Source organism: Acromyrmex echinatior, chromosome 13 (assembly GCF_024713525.1).
Source record: "Acromyrmex echinatior isolate Ae372 chromosome 13, ASM2471352v2, whole genome shotgun sequence".
Lineage (NCBI taxonomy): Eukaryota > Metazoa > Arthropoda > Insecta > Hymenoptera > Formicidae > Acromyrmex > Acromyrmex echinatior.
This window is the reverse complement of record NC_141864.1, coordinates 4705534-4727460: the sequence shown is the minus strand read 5'-3', so window position 1 is coordinate 4727460 and position 21927 is coordinate 4705534. Positions and strand designations below refer to the sequence as shown.

Here is a 21927-nt window from a genome sequence, read left to right as displayed (position 1 = left end):
AAAAGCGTCTCCAATCCTTATCATCAAGTTATATTAAAAGTTACATTTTCAATATTTTTTTCTTTTTCATTTTATGAGAAACCTACATCGTTAACCTATTCTAGAATTTTGCACACATCAAATTTGGTACTTTACTACATCATATAAAGAAATTAGATATTTCAATGATAACTCAATTTGTAGAGTTATAATTGAAATATCTATTTTTTTTTATATAATGTAGATAAAGTATTAAACTAATTCTAAAGAACTTTAAAAACTGAAACTTAACTTGATTAAACATTATTTCAGCATCATTAAAAATCTCTTAAATTACAAAGATTAACGGAACATCCAATCCAAAATAATCCAAAGAACATTGCAAAAACATTAAATTTTATTCCAGCGAAAACAGTATATTCTGTACACGATATCCGTGCATCTGGTCACAATATCATCGAGCCTCAGATTGCAGGCAATGAAAAAGAAACGACGCAGCGAAGATTGCCGGTGCTTTAGTAATTTCGCCGGATTAATATTTAATAACCGGAAAGGCCGCGAAGGGAGCCAAACGAGGGCAAGCACCTTATCTCTTCCCTCTTCCCTTCTTTCCTCAAACAGATCAGATTTCTGCAACTCTCTTCCAGTTGATCCCTCTGTCGTCGACGTTATCTCCGACAAGGGCTGACACATGCACCCCTATTTCTCTACTCATTCAGGGCTGCAACCCTTGACCTTGTTTTAGACGGCTCGTAGAAATAATGAAACAATCCGACGCTTCTCATTTCATCGCCAGCTTCTACGATGAGAAAGCAAGCCTCGATTGAGGCTTACAGACGTACACGTATTGCTCGCCCTTCCATTTCGCGCACCGCAATCGCGATGAGTTTCCGTCCGACAGTCGCCGAATATTATTGCGGAAATATTGCGGTAGATATTGAAACTGCTGAGCGATACTCACACGTACTATGACTGCCACGGCTTAACTGGAAAAAGTACATGTATTGACTGCGATATTATTCCGCAATGATCTGCCATTCTGAGAAGAGTACTGAGAAGAGTAAGAATGGAGTGAATGAATAAAACGATAATTATACTCTATTGTATTATGAGAGTGATTATGCATTTCTAGAACAGATCTTAAGAAAAAATTGACGAGACATGTCTCTGTAAATGTATCAAGTTTATAGTCTCTGTAAAAAGTGACTGGAATTAGAAATTTATATTTTCTGTATAAAAATAAGTTTAATATTTATTTAACAATTTTATATACTTATACAATTTTATACAATTTTAGTTATTTTAATTATTGTCTATATTTTATTAAATTTTATTAAAAACACATTTACTTATTGAAATAATTTTTAATCCAGATTCTACATTGTTGCCAAACATTTTTTATATTTTTTTTTTTCGAATTATAATCTAATATTTTAATTTTTTTTTATTTCATTAAAAAATACAATAATATGTTTTTAATTCTATGTTGGCTCACGTTGAATTATTTTGATTTTCTGATTTATTTTTTGGAGCTTTACTTCGGTTATATATTATATTATTCTTAATTTTGCATAAAAAAATGTTTCAAAATATTCTTGATATTAAATAAAATGCTCTACGAACAAAAATTTTTAGAATACTTATACGTATAACGAGAATTGATTAAAATATAAACTTCTCTTATAATAAATAAAAGTTGCAAAATATCAATAGTACCAATTTAATTTTTTACATGCAAGATTTTAAAATAATAAAATTATACAATGTGATATTTACTTAAATCCATATTTCTGTTTATATTTTAATCAATCCTCGTTATACGTATAAGTATTCTAAAAATTTTTGTTCGTAGAGCATTTTATTTAATATCAAGAATATTTTGAAACATTTTTTTATGCAAAATTAAGAATAATATAATATATATTTATTTTAAATATTCAAGCATTAAATATTATCTGTTCATATATGAGTTATTATATATAAAATCATTTATCATTTCTTATACATGTATTTATACGAAGCATCTTATTAAAAATAATACTAATATTTACAGCAGGCTGTACAAAGCATCTTTTAACTAATTGAACAGCTTAAGGGAACATTTATAATTGCGAGTACATGGTCGATGTCAATGTTAACGTATTCTTGTCACAGATCTTTCTGGCTCATTTATAATTTCAGTTCGAATTGAACCTCGAAACAGAGAAAGAGAAGGGAAAAGGGTGCGAATGTCAGTCTCACGTCGAAACGCGCAATTGTCGAGGCCGACCCCGCTTTCCGGATCGTCCCTACGTGCGGCTTTTGTAAAATGTTGGCAGACCACACTGTGCCGCGAGAACAAGCGTCGCTCGACTATCTCTCACCCCCGTTTCAATTATCTAATTGAAAGTGACGGCACGCCGCTCGGGGCCATCCACCCCCCCGGTCGTTCTCCGCACGTTCTCCCTCGCGTGCTTTCCGCACAACGATTCCACACTCCAGATGCGTGTAACCTCCGATAAATCGTTCCGCACTTCTGGAGAAGTCTCTCGCCCTGTCTCTCTCTTTCTCACTCCCTTACCACTGCGCCGGCCAATAACAGTTAAAGATCCCCATCTGCTTTGTTCCCAGCTGGGCACGAGCGAGCGGGCTGACCAACGAAGGCAATCAAGCCCTTCGGGCTTTGCTGACGCGGGTGTCCGCGGCTCCGCAATTACAACGTGCGCCTCGTTACACGCGTGCGTCGCTACAGGGGTGATACATCTCTTCATGCTTGTCCTGATCCTGGTTTCCCGGTAATCGCGTGGGTGCCACATCGCCATCGGATAATATCTAGTTCCGGCGTTTCAACAGAACCGAAGAAATTGAAGTAGCTCGCAGTCACAAGTGTTTCTTATTTTCTTATTTGTTTCTCTGTCGTAATAACAATTTTTGCATAAAACTAGTTTATGGAAGATCACAGTATCTTGTGTTTATTCTGTTGTGTAAGAATATGTAATAAGAGATAGCGTTTCTTCTACCTTTTAAAAAAGTAACAGCTCGTATAATAAGCTCGTATAATAAGAGCAAGATTAAAATAGTTGATAAAGCATATTTTATATTAATCTAATAATAAGATGAATGTCTAAAATTGTATTAATTTAATCTAAATCTATAATTTAGAGTAAATATCTATTTTAGATTAATATAAAATATGCTTTAATTATTTTATTATGTTCTTATTATACGATCTCTTACTCAAAATACTTTTCTCAATAAATGAAAAAAATGCTTTCTTTTTCTCAAACTAATATGTTTATAATCATTAGTCTTATATGTTTAACACTGAGGATGATCCGATCGGAGTCGAAAGGTCGCGTCGTTTGTTATAACTTTCATGTATAGCACTACTTTTATATTTATTACCTTTTGTTAATATATATTAAATATATTAAATCTATTATTTTTAGCTCGTAGCCCTTCTCAACATATTTCATTAAATTTTATATTAGTTGACCCATATTATATCAAGTACTAATATTATATGTATTGAAAATTAAATATAAACTTAAATAATGATTAAGGAAGAGAAATGATATCCATAAATGATCATGAAGAAGATAATGTAATAAAAAATAGATTTAATATATAATGAATTACAATGTTTTTGTAATAATAAGGAAAGAAAGCACAGGAAGATATCAAGTAACAATTTTATTTTTACAGAGACAAAAATGTTATGTGCATATATATATGTATCTTGTCTCTTGTATAATGAAATTACACAATAATATAATAAAAAATTTAAATCATAGTTTGAACATATCTAATCTATAAAGAAATTAATTTTAAATATCATTTCTATTAAAAAATGTTAGAATATTTTCCTAAACATAGTTTACATAAAAATTTCCTCTGACATTCTATTTACTCTCTGAAAACATCTTTAAGCTCCTTTATTAAATAAAAATATCCATTTTTATTTATTTATTGTCTAGATCCTAAATAGATACTTTGAAAGAAATTTAACAATTTTTTAAGTTACAAAATTCTCTTTCTCTCTCTCTCTTTTTCTCTCTCTTTCTCTCTCTCTCTCTCTCTCTCTCTCTCTCTCTCTCTCTCTCTCTTTTTATCGAGTTTTTCGATTTGGTAAGATAATCTGTAGATTTCCTGCATCTAGAAACAGTCCTGCGTGTACATACACACATTCACATCATAGAATCGTAGCACATCGTTAGTACATCGGGGAAAACAGCCCTTTTCTACTTCCTCCTTCAGACGTCGCTCGGAGGTAAAAAAGATTTCTGCGTAGCTAAGCTGAAATCATCTCGCGGCTTGTTTGCCGGCTTGATATGACAACGGTGATGCGTGTGGAGCTTCGTGGTTCCTAGGAGCTTAGAATTTCTAAATCTCTTTCGGAAAACTTTCTCTAACTACATTAGTTCTTCCCCTCTAATAAATCTAATAAGAATAAAGTATTGGGAAACAGTTTTCGAAGAATATAATCTTCTTTATAGCGACATACACGAACAAGGATGAAAGGATTAGCGGGATGGGAATCAACGCGGTGACAAAATTAGTAACTTTTAATAATTTTGCAGGTCATCTCCGTGTCTTGACATTATCATTAAATGCCAACATTTCATTACCGTATCAGATTGCTTCTCGCCCTGAAGTGAACTGTAATGTTCACGTTGACATTTAACGATGTATCAAAATATGGAGATAACCCATAAACTACTAACTAGCTTCTTCGAAGAAAATATCCGTGGAAGCTTCAAAAGTATTAGCTTTTAATAATATTCTGGTCTGCATTTAAATGAATGTTTATCATATTTTAATAGTTTTTATAACAATTATTATTTTTACCATTAAAAAATCATATTAAACTTAAGACGTTTCTTTATGAAAAATACATATGTCATTAAATAAATTATTTTATTCTTGCAAGGATAATTTTTAGGAATCATATAAAAAAAATTGTTTTATAATCCAATGTCTAAATATAATTACCAGAAAACAGCGAGTGAAATTGAAATTGAACTTTCAAAGTAGTTGTTTAAACGCCTTAAACTACTCTAAGAAACTTTTCTTTTACTGTAATGCGCTGCTACCTACTTTGAACCCTCACAGGTTCAAAGTAACCTTATCCAACGTATCGTCCTTACACACACGTATCGTCCACGAAGAGGATAGACAGTTTCACACTACAGATACGTCTGCTAGCCTAAGAGCCGGCATAAAAATTCGTGTCAGGCTACGCCGCGCGTCGGCCGTAACAAGAAGACAACCGTCGGAAAGGGAGACCATGGGTAATCAAGAAACTCCGCGAAAAGGGAAAAGAAAAGAGAAATGCGAAGTACTTCGCGGGTCAGCTCGCATTAGATACTTTTCTCCTAAACTCGCTAAAAGCGAACCGGCCACGAAACGACGAGACAGCTCTTTCTCTCCTCTGCTCGTCCGCCATGTCCGTAAACGGTAAGGAACGCGAACGGAGATGGAGAAGGCGAGCATTGCAGGCGCGCAAACGAACAGCCTGTTTATACGTACATCCCCGAAGGAAGCATACGTGTTGCCCGCGTTTTAACAGACAGGACGAAGCCCCGACGTTCTCGTGACGTCGACTAAAATAATCTGCCCGCTCGATTCGCGAGAGAGTACCGCGGTGCTTCTGAGATTAGATTTGCTACTCGTACTTGAAAGAAAGAGAAAAAAAGAAAAGATATATATATATAGAGAGAGAGAGAGAGAGAAAGAGAGAGAGAGAGAGAGAGAGAGAGAGAGAGAGAATTCGCTTTTCGTGGAGTTGGCGCGATAGAACTGATTTTTATTAAATTCGTCCGCGATACAATTCCGCTTCGACGGCAAGATTTATCTTCTTATAGGTAAAGAAGATATTTCCGTTCTGTTACTCTTTTCTGACAAGGATAAAACGAGGCAAGAAGAGTAAAGTCTTATTCTTGAATCTTGAGCTTGAGGAGACATTCTGACGAGGAGTAAACTTAAAGTTATATTATGAAATATGTAAAGAAGATAAATATAAAGAGAGAAAGAAAAAAAAGAGAAAAGGAGAAAAATTGACAGAAATAACAAACTATCATTTTATATTGTTCAGATTAAAATTAATTTATTATTATTTATTTTTTAATCCTAGCCTTGCGGCTTAAGATGGCTTCCGAATTACATTTTATACTTTATATTTATACACACTTTATATATACATTACATTGCACTTTCATATCCCAGACAAACAAAACAAACCAAATTTAGATTAATTTAGATTAATTACTAACTTTATTTTTATTGATAATATAACAAAATTTCTGAACATTTTCAAAAGTAGACAAAAGCGTGGGATAATAGAAAGAGGAAAAATTAATAAGTTGCGAGAAATTATTTAATCATTATGAGTTAAATTGAATGTTAAATTAACATATTAGCAACATCGGTATGGATTTACATCCTAATGGAACATTTTTTTATTTAATATCTAATAAATTAAACCTATTAACATTATATATCCGTATGATGATATAAACAATACTGGAAATTCGAACGTGCGTTCGACGCAATACAAAAATTGTTGATATAATATTTCTTATCTTTATTCATCCGTATAAATTTAATCGCATCGTCAATAACAGGATGCGTTAAATATAAGCGAATATTGATATGAATATTGAACCTAGCTGGAAAGTTTAAACGAATGTACAATTTATTACGATTACATTTATTTAATAAATTTATATATATGTATATATTATTTTCATCATTCTACAACTTCCAACATAAAATACATGGAAAGTTAAAAAACAAGGAGAAAAATTGGAAAAAGAAGAAACTATTCACGATCGTTTGTGTGATAGTAACCAGAGGTTCTAGAAAAATCAATAGTTTATATGCACCCAGGTCGCACAGATTGTAATCGTTAAATGTGAACACTGACTCGACATTCCTTCCTATAAATTCCAAGCGCCATTTGCAGTAAAGAATCACACGGCTGTCGGCGGACAAATGTTTACGGTCTTGTGTATCTGTATGAGGTGCCAATTTCGAAGCGCATGGAACCGGTTTCACAACGGATTAACCCACTTTAATCTCTCACGCCTTTTTATTATATTCCTATTATAAATCTCTATTATAATATCCCTGCAGAAATGAATATCGCGTTTATTACGTTACGGTCGTCACACGTCACATGTTTTACTTTTTGTCGCGCATACAAACGTTGAATTTTTCTATTAACGATTTATTTTATCATACCTGCCCTCTGAAAGCTGCTCCCGTGAGTGGATTATATCATAAAAAACAAAATATACCACAAATAAATAAATTAAACAAACGGCAGGACAGATAAGATTTAACTTCGCCATTTATTCATTATATAAACGATATCGAAAATAAATACCCTTTTTCTTTGATCGATAAGAATCGACTTATATTGAGAGACAAATAATTTTTAATTAATAAATTTGAAAAATACAGAGGAAATAAAATATTGCCTATTTTTTTTAATTCGATATTTTATTCAATATTTTATAAGATATATATTTAGATAATGGCTAATTTACAAGCTAGAAAATCATTATGATTGTATTAATTAATTCGTTAGTGCATTGATTTTATTTCAATAAATTGCTAATTTAAATGGTAATAAGCGTAGTATAGTTATGTTCGCAAAAATCCGTGACGGGTGTAACGAATAATAAATAACGAAGTGTGTAATGTGCAAACGTATCTTGCACAAATTTTTCCCTAACATCCGTAAAGAATTGCAACAGATTTCATAGTTTTCACACGCCCATTACCCTGATGTCATTGTAATCACAATAATTAATATTCCGACACGCCGTTTTTAGACACGTATACCTATAAAAGAAAGCTCATGCAACAAAACAGAAAGCAACGCAATTGGAACTAACGTATCATTTCACCGGTGACAAAAAAAAGAGAGAAAAATATTTTACGAGTCGCCAAATTTTTCATCGCATCATCGCTTTTTTTCCATTTTACCTCTGACGCCTCCGTCTCATGCATATTCCGGCGAAATCAGCCGCGCAGCGAGAAATGTGAATTTGAGAGCGAGTTATTTTCAACGTGATATTTTAGCGGGGGTTCCACTGGGGACGGACAAGCCGCGTAAAAAGTTAGTAAGGCATGAAACAAGAGATAAGAATAGCAAAAGCGAGCGCACGGCGCGGTGCGAGAACGAGAGCGGCGGAAAATACGTACTTCCTGAAGCGTGAAATACATCACGTTTAAAAATACGTAATCGCGGAAGTTCCGGAAAAGCACGTACTCGTTATGCAACTGCGTATCACCGCGAGAATCCGCGCGAATTCCTCGCTGACGTACAAACTCGACGACGGCGACGGCGCAACCGTGCATCATGATCTGATTTGTCGAGAAAATCGACTCGAATGCTCTCAGAATAAACGACTCTAATGCTGCCACGTCCGCCCGCGATAATCCAAATCCGTTGAAACGCCCGACCTTATCGTTATAATGACGTTTCAACATTCGGACGTTGCTCGAACTTTCGAATAAAAAGCTCGAAGTGAATTAAATCGTTTTCTGTTACATTTTTTATTTTTCCAACATTTTTTAATCTCAAAATCAATTCATTTAATGTGTAAAAAATATACAATAAATATATGTGTACATAAAAATGAAGAAAATATTTTAATTATGACACCGACTTTTGTAGCAAATTATTAATGGATCATTGAAGCAATTAATAAATGCGAGCTGCAGTCTATTTAAATATAACATATTAGGAATAAAGTATGAACTCCTCATATAAGAAAATTTAATACTTAAGATTTCAACTTGCAATCTTATTTTAATTACGATAGTTGATTTAAATTATATTAAATAAACAAAAAAGGAATAAAAGAAATTCAGTTTCATCTTTGACTAGTTATAATTAAATCATTGGGTATGCTGTACTTTAATATGAATTTTATTATAAATTTGATATGATAAAAAAGAAGTAGAAAATTATATCACAAGAATTTGTTAATAAAATATTCTCAGCGTTGCCTCGAAAAAACTAGAAATAAAAGAATAATGCTTAATCAGGAATTGATTAGAGCCGGTGGTGTAATTAGAATAATCCATGGCTAGTATTTACTCTCCTTCATTATTCTCGTCTTTTTCTCTCTTTCGGCGACACAAAATATTTGCTAAAAACCCTAAATGCCTGGTGCTCGTGGCGATATCTTCAATTCCCAGCGCGCTTGTTTCCGGTTCACCCGGTGTGTGTTCAGTGGACAGTGCGCAGGAAATGTCGGGTGCAATTCGAGGATTGGGCCTGTGGAAAAAAGCTCGTCGGAGCGAATATTTGCGAAGCGCGTTTCCGTGTGCTTTTACGGTGATCAGCCCCGGCTTTCGTCGTGCCACCATGCTGCGTCGGAATGAAAGCCGCAACCCTTTGCGTACCAGTGTGACATATCTAACCACTGGCAGCGAGCACTGCGGGACATATGTGACTCATCAAGTTTTCTTTGAAAATTTCTTATAAATAATATTCTCTTCTTATTCTTATACACAGGTTTTTCTTCTTCTTATATACATGTTTTTTTTTTCATCCTTACACGCACGAATAGAGAATGCTGAAATATAATAAATCTAGAAATAATTTTATTGGACTTAAAATAATTATTATTAATGAGCAGTACTATTAATAAAGTTTAACATTCTAGCAATCAGTTTGAGTGTCCTATATAATTATTTTGATGGTCTAACGAAATTATTCTCACACATCTGTATCTATATTGAAATTTTTAAATATTTTAACAAAATTATTTCTCTTTATTTATATATATATTATTATTTCTTATGTACTGATATATGTTACTTTAATTTTATTTTCGAGTCTGAAGAATACATTCTCTCATTTTGAACATTTCCGAAAGTAGAAAGCAAAATGGGTGAATTCTATGAAATGGATTAATTTTTGGAAGCTTTACAGAAATGTAAATAGACCATTTCGTAAAGTGTTAAACACAGAACTCACGTCGGTTTACAAGTTGGAAGTACAACTGAGGTGTGAGATCGGCGAAAAGGCCACTAGGATAGCCAATGTAGCAAACTTTGTCTTCTCTCCGTCTAAACAATTCTGTTGATTCACCACGACGCGTGACGCTCTCTATTTTCCCCGCCAGCGTCGATTTAACATACAAAGTTTAACTGACAAAGTATCTCTTAAGGAAACAGATCCATTCACAAAAATAGAATTCTCACCTTTTCACAAAACCGTCGTGCTTTCACGCATACGTAATTCGTCACAGTTGTTTTCGTACGCACGAAACGTGCACCAACATTGCATTATAATTCATCAACGCAGCTGCGCCAACTTGCTCTGCTGTATGCATTTACTTGACTCGATGCTCATTCAATGCATTCGTTCATCGGATAAATCGATGCACGTTAAAGTGCTATTTTTTCAACGTCTCTTTTAAAAATTTTTAAAATTTTTAAACATTTGATGTTCAAGTTAATCCATCGTGCTCAAAATTAAAAAAAAAAAAGAAAAAAAGAGTAGCATTTAAAATTGAAATAATTAATAATATTTTAAATAATATACATTAATAAATTAGTTAGATTTAAATTTAAAAAAAATGCTTAGATGTTAAACTGTAATAATTCACAGTAATAATTTTTGCAAATATATCAGTTTCATAGATTTGATAATTTCTTATTTAAATTTCTATAACGAAAAATATCCTATCTATATTTATCTTACCATAAGTAAAAAAGTTCTAGAAGTAGAGCAATAACAGTATCACATGTAAAATGTAAAATCTCTGAGCCAACCAGGGCGCTTTACACATACACACATATCTTGTTATTGGTCGCGACTTGTATCTATTCCTTTAATATTGCAATCCTCTTTTGCGATCGTACTAGCATACGAGAGATACATAGAGAGATTTTATATTATCGACTTCATATACCGGACGAAATATTTGCCTTGCGGCTATAGTTTGATTTTCCCGATAAAAACGATACGTTCTTCAATATTTTTGCTACCGTATACAATCCGATGCATGCGCAATTTGCCACACGTGTAATTTTATGCGTCACAAATGTTCGATCAAAGTATTAATAGATCGACGCCCACGGATACGCGCTGCTGTATGAAAAGAGGACAGTGCTCGGATAGCAGCGGCAGTTCTTTCTATAATATAGTCTAATCGGAAAGCGGTTAATTAATTAATTAACTGCGAAACCGATTTGCAATTACGCGATAATTAATATCGATTGTCATACCCGCAATAGAGCTCTAATTTGTTGTTCTTGCCAAAATTCACTATGCGATAATTATCGAGCTCAAAGCTGTGCATTACTACACGTGGACAATTATTTTACGTAATATTCCACTGCCTAATTCATAGAACGAATATATGTCCGGACCGCTATTTGATTTCAGGAATTTAGCAGCATATATGTTATCTTTATATTGTAAAATTGAATGTACAGTCATTTGCAGCATTAAATGAATTCATTCCATTCGAAATAAATGTAAATAATTACATCTCTCTAATATTGAGAAGATTCATTTTCTGAATTTCAAGAATAAAAATTAAGGTTTGATACGGAAAATATAATTTTGTTAAAATATTTAAAAGTTTAGCTAGATACAAACCTGAAAATAATTTTGTTTGGACCATCAAAATAATTATGTAAGAAATTCGAGCATAATGAGCAACGCAGCCAAAAATTTTGATATTCTAGCTTGAGCATTTCATATAATTATTTTAATAGGTTTACAAAAAATTATTTTCAGATCTGTTTTAGCTAAATTTTTTAATATTTCAGCAAAATTGTTCTTTTCATGTAGACCAAGTAAATCTTTTTTCACTTTCGAAAAGATCGAAATACGAAATGTCGCGAGTCGTTACAACCGTGGAAGAATGCATATCTATTCGAGTCCTATTTCCCTATTCATTTCACGCAATTCCGAATAATGAGATTAGCCAGTACCTGCGCTCAAGTTTTGTTTCCACGACGTCGACGCGTTATCTCGTTTCGAGCGCGCGACTCGGACTAATTACGCAGCCACTTCTTGAGTACGCTAATCACGAGAAAATTGGCACAAGTGCCCGTTGTCAATGTCGGCCTGGGACGCATCACGTTGTTTCCGTGCAGCGCGAGAAGCGAGACTCGCGAGGAAACTTTCAGTGCGTCATTATCGCCGGCGTCATTATCGCGAAACGCAATTTGCCGTTATGCCTTTTAGCGTCTCGCGAGCGCCAGAGAGGATACGATCGCAGAAATTTTACAGCGTATATTAAAAGCGCGCCGATAATGCCCGCGAGCCCATAACTACGTGACGTGCGATATGCATAATGCCATCATTTTAATAGCCGCGCCGTCACCTTCATTTCGTTCATTGTAACGCGAGCTCATCATATCCCTCGATCATATCCCTCCCGCGTCCCCCGTCCCGATTGCCCGATAAATACATTAGAGCATACGGGCCTGAAATGAATATTTAGTGGCGGCAAAATGCGCTTAGCTGAAAATGTTATTTTGGATCCGTAAATCGATTAAGCTCTTCGACCTGTTAATTAACGCACGAAGATTGATATCGGGCTCGATGAAGCGAGACGTATGCGTATCTCTATTTGGAGTCAAATGGCGAGAATACGTTTCTTCGAGAAGAAACAAAAGTCGCGACCTAATTCAATTCGTCTTACAATTCAATTTTCTTCGTAATTTTTATCCGACTTAAAAAAAAATGATTGTCTCTGAGAGACACACATTTAGCATTTATAAAAATCGTAGAGAAACTGAAAAATAAACTATAAATATGTATAAACAATTAAAATCAATCTTTTCAAGAAGGTTCAGAAAGAACACTTTTGTGTTCTCGATTAAAAAGATCCCTTATATCGTTAAGACCATCAATTTTTATTTTTAATTTGCATCTGCTATGTTTTTTTTTGTTCTTGATTAACGATACCCCATTTGATATTTTCACACATAGTACAAGAAACCGGAGTTTAATATTTTGACGGTAAAAGCGACATGTGAATGTATAACTCAGACATGAGGTATTTAAGCGTGCGAGCTACGAAATTTTTCATCGCTCTCCAAAAAAGCACCGCCCCATCCAAGACACGTGTTTCTAATATCTCAAACTTTTGGGTTGTCTTCTTAAGCAGATATATTTATATACCAGAATGTTTTATTGCATTGCCTTGAGTCGTCTCGGATATTACATCCTTTACCCCAGTATAAGTCGACGACACGCTCTCTTTTTGCTCCTTCTCGGTTTCTCGCAAGAACGGATCAATATAGAAACTCATGAGATTTAAGCTTTAAATTCGTTAAATTTTAATTATCAACGAGAACTGCAAAATAATTTTGTTAAAATATCGCATTGTGTAGGATAAAGCAACACCATGTTTATTTCATTCCCTATGATTATAAAGTAACATGGAATAAATAAAGAGTAAATAAATAATGAGTCGCGCTTATTTTCGAAGAAAATCCCCTTTTCGCAATAATTCTGCAATTATTGATGATCAATATAATTTTTGATGTTTCCAGTCTGACAAGCTAAATTGCGACGTATAATTTATATGGAAAAAACGATTAGTTGAAGTATCTTTATAAGTAGAGATTACAGAACTAAAAATAATTTTATTAAACTGTACAAATAATTGCGCTTAAGCTGATTGCTAGAATATCAAAATTTTGTGCAGCATTATGCTCATTATACATGAGTTTCCTAATTATTTTGATAGCCCAACAAAATTATTTTCAGATTTATCTCCAGCTAGATTTTTAGATATTTTAGTAAAATTGTTCTTTCTATGTAGAACTGAAAAATATGTATTTATAAATCTACGTATGAATATTATAAATCTACATGAGCTGACATTAAGAATTAAATTTTCGCTTTGATCAAAAATAACTTTTCTATCAAACTTTCATGTTTGGAGAAAGTTTATTAATAATCAATAATTAATAATTATTAATTAATACTTTTGTAAAAACCTACGTTTTGTATTCATACATTTTATACTATATATATATATATATATGTGTGTGTATGTATATATTCTTACGTGTATTTTGTATTTACTAATCTAACACTTTTCCATATAAAATGTATCATGTTAATATAACACCGCTTACTGATTGTTTATTCTCGTAAATAATTCGCATCTCAAAACAAAAATTAATGTCTTTTTCCGCTTAGTTATGCTCCTGCTGGAAATCACCGGATATTGTTTCCGATATTAACTTCCGATCAGAAAAGCTTGATCCGCTTCTGATATCCCTTCTCAGAGTTTTGCTCTTCATGAATTTCTTCGCTGCTTGTACATTTTTCAACAAGCTTCCCTCCTTTCTAACACTTTCCTCGTTCCTCGTTTTGATTCAAACTCCGCTACGTGGGGCTGGCTCTCTGGGGATGTCAAAGAAGGGCGGATCGACAACGTCCTAATCATGACTCGATCTCGTGGAGGAAGTCGTAAAGACATCTTAGTCTCCGGTTCGTGATATCCGATATGTCACAGTTTTCTTCTCTCTATTCACTCTTCCGAGCTTTTACATGATCTCAATTGTGTGACTGTCGCTAATTCGTTTACACCAACCGTCGCGTCACTAACACCTTTTCCCACGTGAATTGACGGTATATCGTTATCGCTGCTGCTATAGATTTCATCTTACCAAGTTTTCATCTTAGTTCTGCATAGGAAGGAAAAAAGAAGATTCAAATTTCCATTCATAATTTTACGACCAGCTGGGATACGATAACATCACTATCGTAATTGTAAAATTAACAATGTAAAAATACAGAATATTTACGTGTATTATATATGTGTTGCCAAAAGTATCTTGTTATTTTTATTGAAATGAATTCTATATAGAATAAATTGAAAAACAAAGTTTTGTTATTTATCTATATTACGTAAATATTTTGGCTGAATGTTAAATGAAAAAAAGCCATGGGATATCAGAGGATGAGAAAAGCCATTCATCAAAATTTGTAAATATTATATATATATTACATATATTTTTTTAATTGAATGAATAATGTTTTATTAGTTAAATTAATTTTTATTACTACGAGGAAAGAAGTTTCTCTTAAAATTTATTCTGAAAATATGGTAATTGTGGTACAATATAATATTTTAAAGATTTTTACCATGCACTACAGTAAAATTAATCTTAAAAAACTTATTTTATATTTTATTATATTAGGTGTTGGAATTAATTCGTAGCGTTTTACAAGTGATGGGAAGTACTTTCATTAATGTATTTTTTAATGCTCATGTGAAATAAATAACATTCTTTCATTAAAAAACGCTACGAATTAATTCCAACACCTAATAGTTTTATTAATAAATTAGAAAAATTTACATAAAATTTACATAAAATTCTTCAAAATATATTATTCCTATCATATTTTCAAGGTAAGCCTCAAGAAAAAATTCTCTCCGTGTATAAGCAAACAAAATCAAATGATTATATTATATATAACTAGTTTAATGATTATATATATCTAGAAATTACAGTTGAATTCAATGGAACATAGCTCCGCCTAACCGTTTCGCTTGTAGTCGAGTTGTTGTCTCTATATATTTCCCCAACTACTCCTAGTGGATCATAGATCGTACGCGACCCTACTCCAAGATATCAACGAGGGGAAGAACATCCAAATCGTGTCTTAATCTACTCGAGGAAACGCCGAAGCTCTCTCGTTTCCCGTGATCCAAGTTCATGGGGGACAGAACGGTACTTAAGACTGTCGAGAGGAAGAGAGAGGGAGAAGAGGCGGAGCTCTTTTCATCTGCGGGGACTAAGCCAGGATTTGATCCCTCACACGTAAAACTAAGTCTCGAAATAATTCAATAACAGCATTAGCAAGCAACGCCCCCGTCCCCGGTAGGGACGGAACGTGCCATGCTCGTGTTTCCCTCGATATATAAGCCAGCCCAGGACCCGTGTCCTTCGCAAGGAGGTGAATTAGTGCCAGCCGCTCCTCATCGGTCCGTCTTCTCTCCCATCGTTTGTAAAATAGATCTGATGCTAATACCGGCCGACTAATTGCATCCTCATAAGAGCGCAGCCTTGACGAGCAACGCGATCGGTCGCTCTTTCTTTTGAGAGGAATCAATTTCGATAATCAAAGATCGTTCCTCTTTTTGCAGGCTCATTGAGAATACGCGAATTTAATTTTAATAACAGATTCTTCAGCTGATCAATTTCTTTGTCTTGAAATATATCATGGTGCCAATAATTATTGAATAATACATTATTAAGAACAAGATATTTCTCGTGACCTCTGAAGTCTATAATTAAATAACTAAATCTTTTAAAACTTAAACTTCAATCGTGGAAATTAATTTTAATTAAGACAGTTAATAAAATTTAAGATTCTTAGAAGCGTATTATAATAAGGTTTTGAAGAATTTAGCTAAAACGAATTTTGAGATATGATACAATCTAATAAAAATATCTTAGATTTAACCTTTCATATTTTATATCTTCGTGTCATTTATTTGAAGAATTCAGATGACATTTCTTCATACACAGAATTTTATTTCTCGCAGTTCAATTATCGATTCTTGACAGAATTATCATATACATGTTAATAACTTTTAAATTAATCTTATAATATTTCTCTCTAAAAATAAATTGGAAACAGAATGGAAGAAGGATCGGTTATGTAAAAAAAACTTATTGTAAACCTTAAAAATAAAATTTTAAAACATTAATTAAGATTTATAAAATAATATTTCTTAATATTATGACATCTTAGAAATTTTTTTTTTTTTTTATAAAAATCTATAGAGATGTGAATATACAGTATATTCCAATATAATACTCTGTATGATTTCAGATTTGTTATATCCATTATGAGAATAAAAATCAAAACGTAAATCGAATGTAATGGAAGAGTAACAGAAGCGTGAACACGAAACTTCTAGAAGGCAAAAATTGGAACAATGAAATGTAAAAGAAGTATTTACGCTTCTTTTACATTTTCATGTTCCAATTTTCGCTTTCTAAAAGTTTCATTTACGCTTCTGTTATTCTCCCATTACATCCGATTTACGCTCCGATTTTTATTTTCGTCAGTGATATTTCAATGCGAATGCAACTCTATCCTTTTAAATTTTTTATATTAATTCCCTTCTTTGTACGTATACATACAATGTACATATATATATTTCACAAAATATAACAAGAAATAGATTTAAAAGTTCTTTATCTAACATAATTCTACAAAAAATAATTTTATAAACTTTTCATAAAAAAAAATGTGGAATCGTGTTCATTCCAATATATGTTATCGGAATCCTTTGACTTTCCATTTGAATTCAAGTTACTTGAATCTATGTCCCTTTGACTTCAGTATGCGTACTTTCATCAAATACTGTGTATCAGTAAAGTACAGTTTAACGATTCTCAATAATTGTATATATACTGCAATCTACAAATAAAAGCACTTTCGAGAAAAGCTATTGAACTGGACAAGGATACGTTGACTAGCCATCTAGGGACATAGACGATTAACTAGACAATAGATATTAGAAAATACGAAAATGGTTAGGTATAGCGAACACTAGGCGTGATCTTTTTCGTAGAGTTCTGAACTAGTGCTATAAGTTAGAGTGAAACGAACTATGTCTGTTTCACTCTAACTTGTTACACCAATGTACAATTCAGAAATTGGAGTAGAAAAAGGACAGATCTTTAAATAATTGAATAAGAGCTTGCTGTTATTAATATATTTTTCTAGATTTTGAACAATATCATCTACATTAAGCAAGTGAATAAATACAATGTGAATAAGTAATGAGAATGTAGAAAAATGAAAACGTCTTTTTTGAGATTTTCTTCAAAACGAAGCAAAAATGAGCATACTGTTCAGAATTTTTTTTCTTAGTTTATTGATCCCCTACACGCTGCCGAAGTTTTGACATTTAAATTCCAAACATTCTGTATAATGCTAGCGAAATCTTTCGATTGCGACATGAATAATATTGCAGTCAAGATCTGGAGATCAAGTCCCAAAAAGAAGTCATTTCAGATTTTCAGGGGGAAAGATTATAAGAGAACGAGAATGTAAAAGAAAGAAAGTAAGGACAAGGAGAGAATGAGAAACGGTGAGAAAAAATGGTGATAAGAGAAGGAAAAGAAGATAAGAGTAAAAGGAAAAGAAAGAAAAGGTGGAAAAAAGGGAAGCAATTAATTTTTATTTTTTATTTTTATAAATTATTAATCTAATATTCAATAAATACAAATTATTATTATTATTATTATTATTATTATTATTATTATTATTATATTATTATTATTATTATTATTTCTTTATTGTCCGAAAATTTAAATTCTATATTATTACGTTTTCAGAAATTTACAAAAAGCAGTGAAATTCCTGAAAAAAACTTTAAAAAAATATATGTATATACGTTTTAGTCACTTTCAGTCTTTCTTATATGTAATATTGTTTCTTACGTCATAAAAGATTGGCTAATTGCATTTATTTTATATCCGTTATTTATTAAAAAGAATTTAATATTCGATGTCTTTTTTATGCACTCAGCGTATATATTTTTTTAAAAAGGTTTTTTTAGTGATTTCTCTTTTCCCAAGTAAATTAAAGCACAACGGACTTTCGCATAATTTGATTTATCACTATGAAAGACGTGTCGAACGAAACTTATTATTTCCATCTATAATTACATATGGATCTTATTATGCCTTCACACACAACTGGCCGCCTAAATGTATTCCCAAATTTATGCTCGTAACATCGATAGAAATAATTCCGCAGATGGCGAATGCGAGGCAAATACGGACCGCGCGGCCGTGCCGATACCGCAACGAGAGAGAGACGTATTATATAATCCTAATATTCCTGATATGTCTCGCCGCGATGTTGCCTGGGATGTATTATGTGGAAATTCTAGGCTACAGGCATTTCCCGGATTTATTGCGGGTTCGCGGTGGCTGACAGTATACTTACATATTGTCGGTGAATTCCAACGCGGTGTTACGCAATCGAGTCCGCTCACGCGCGCGTTCATATTTCTACGTGAATATGTATTTTATATATGGAGCGTCGAATATATTTCAAGTTATCTTCAAGCGGCAAAACGGCGGCGCTGTGCTGAAAAATTTCGTGTGATTTTCGAGTAGCGAAAATTAATATCCCAGGTCGTTAATAATCAATGTGACTGCTGCCATTGAGTATATCGATAATGGATATTATGAAAAGAAGATGCAAACGACGCTTCTTCATTAATGCGATGATGCATTATCGAGGAGAATGCGCAGGGACATGTTTTTAATGCGCAGTCAATTTTAATGCAACAGATGATTGCTCATTTGCGCGTTTTAAAAGCGTGTAAGAAGTAGAACTATGTATTAACACATTATATCTTATTATGGCCTTTAGAAAAATAATCGTGACTTGTTAAATTAATTAATTTAAATTAATTAATTTAAAAAGACTCAATATTTCATTATTTATGCAATGAATATACGATATGAATTAAATATAGAAACGTACTGTTCCGCCGAACATACTTTTTGAATAAATATTTAATTAATTATTTAATAATATATTTATTTAAGGCTAACTATGACTTTTTGAAAAAAAATGTACGATAGAGCATGTTTCTGTATTTAATTTGTAACGTTTATTGCATAATAAAACATTGAATCTTTTTCAATTAAAATATATTAACTATATATCTGCTTCTTTTAGTTCTTCTAAAAATTATTTTTGGATAAATATTTAATTAGTATCTTAAGTACAAGATAATATAAAAATGACAAATAAATAACATGAAAAATTACGGACAGATCGTTATTAATTAAATAATTTGATTTAATTTTAAAAAATTATATTTTAGACATAAAGGCATATTATGAATTAATAACGTTTTTGTATATATGTACATTAAGAGAAAAAACTCGTAGCAATTAGAAATTTAAAGACAAATAGCACTTCAACTATGTACTACAAAATTCTAATAAGAACAATATATTAATAATAAATAAATTATTATAGAAAATATGACAATATAGTAAGAAAATATATAGTAATATTAACCATATAATTAAATAAACTAAGAAAATTTAGTAATATTAACCAACTATACACATGATTATTAAAGTTACTTGAATAATTATTAGTTATTCTAATACAGTGCTCTTCATTAAAAATAAAGATTTGTCTAAATTTAAAAAATATAATTGTGTCTTATTTTTAGTAAGAGATTTAAGTAATTATTTAATGTAATTGAGATATTATTATATTTCATTATCATGCACTTAATAGTTCACAAATATTATTGCCATCTATTTTACAATGTTGAAAATACTAGATTAATAGCTATTACTCTATAAAATTAATTACATTAATTATAAAATTATACAATGTTGCAAAATTTATAGTTACCACACTATTTCATTTTTTCTCATTGTTAATGTATAAATGATTTTTAAAATTTTTAAAAAGAAAGAATTATTTATTAAATTAATTCTCAAGTATTTAAGGAGACAATTTTTCACAATAAAATTTGTATTACAAAAATAGACTTTTAATTTCATTCTAGAGAGTCTATACTTGAACAAATATTCCGCGTACAAACAATCTTTGCTACACAAATTGTAAACCACGTTACGTTCTAAAATTACATGTCACGTATATACACAGTGTCCCAGATTCCAGAAATTCCTCGCAATTTATTCGTTATGTGCAACATAATTCAAGATAGCTGTCGTTGATATTAAGGATCATATTTATTACATAAGTCTTGCATCGAAAATCATATCAGGCAAAATTCATGGAATGAAATTTTATCGTATAGGTAATTCAATACTTTTTGATTAAAGATTGACTCGAGAAGAGTGTACTCAGTTGATTATGAAAAATTATAATCACTCTCATAATTATTTGATGTCATTAAAGTATTGTACGAACACGTGCAATAACAGAGATATATATATATATATAAAATTTAAAATATATAGAATACAAATTGTACGCTAGTGTTTGTTAATTATTATTTATATGTTAATATTTTATTATTTATATTATTTTATGTTAATTATTATTTATTTGAAAATACAAATGACGTTTTTACCGACTCAAGTAATTATATCTTTAATTCTCTCTCTCTCTTTCTCTCTCTCTCTCTCTCTCTCTCTCTCTCTCTCTCTGTCTGTCTGTCTTCCTCCTTCTCTCTCTCTCTCTCTCTCCTTTAAAACTTATTATATAAAAATTATTTCACAAAGAAAAAGGGTCAATAGGGAGCAATTTTGGTCTTCTCCAAATTTCATACAAGCACTAAAAATCTATCTTCTTGAAGTCAATTATAAGGTAAATTGTTTATAAAAACTTTTTACAAAATGCGTGATATTAGTACAAATTTATCTTTTTAAAAAAGGTAAAAATAAGCGCTAAGCATACATGCTTCTTGAATAAAACTTAAGTACAACTTAATTAAAAGTGTTTTTTGTGTGTGTGTGTGTGTGTGTGTGTGTGTGTGTGTGTGTGTGTGTGTGTGTGTGTAGAACACAATATTATATAACACAATATAAAATAAGTTAAGACCTCTTATTAAATGTTTTTCTTTTAAATGATGAATAAATAAGAATGAATAGTGACAAAAAATTAGAGAATAAAAATTAGCTGACTTAATATAAAGCTAAATATTTACCTTAAAAATTATGATAATCGTGAGACAATATGATATTTCAATTTTATGTCACTCTTTCTGATATATTAATATTTCCACAATAAAATAAGTTTAATTTATTTCATTAAAAAACATAGTGCAATTATAATAATTTTAAGATATGTTTATGATTCTTTATTGTTTTAAATAGAATTAATAGATGCTAAGTAGTCATAAATATATAAAAAATATCTTATTTTTACACTACATCATATTTTCAACCTAACTTTAATATTAAAAAAAATTTTATCATGCAGCATGATAATTGATT

At 31.7% G+C, this 21927-nt stretch overlaps 1 protein-coding gene across 4 annotated transcripts in view; it reads left to right on the top strand.

Moving 5' to 3' along the window:
- The window catches only part of LOC105150663 (uncharacterized), a 398699-nt gene that overhangs the window by 355867 nt on the left and 20905 nt on the right, over positions 1-21927 (top strand). The window contains exon 7 of one of the 4 annotated variants that reach the window (XM_087412845.1): positions 2590-3751. The exons of the other annotated variants lie outside the window; for them this stretch is intronic. The gene's annotated coding sequence lies outside the window, so the exon portion shown is untranslated. Of the gene's footprint in view, positions 1-2589; positions 3752-21927 lie in introns of those variants that run through there. 4 annotated transcript variants of the gene reach the window in all.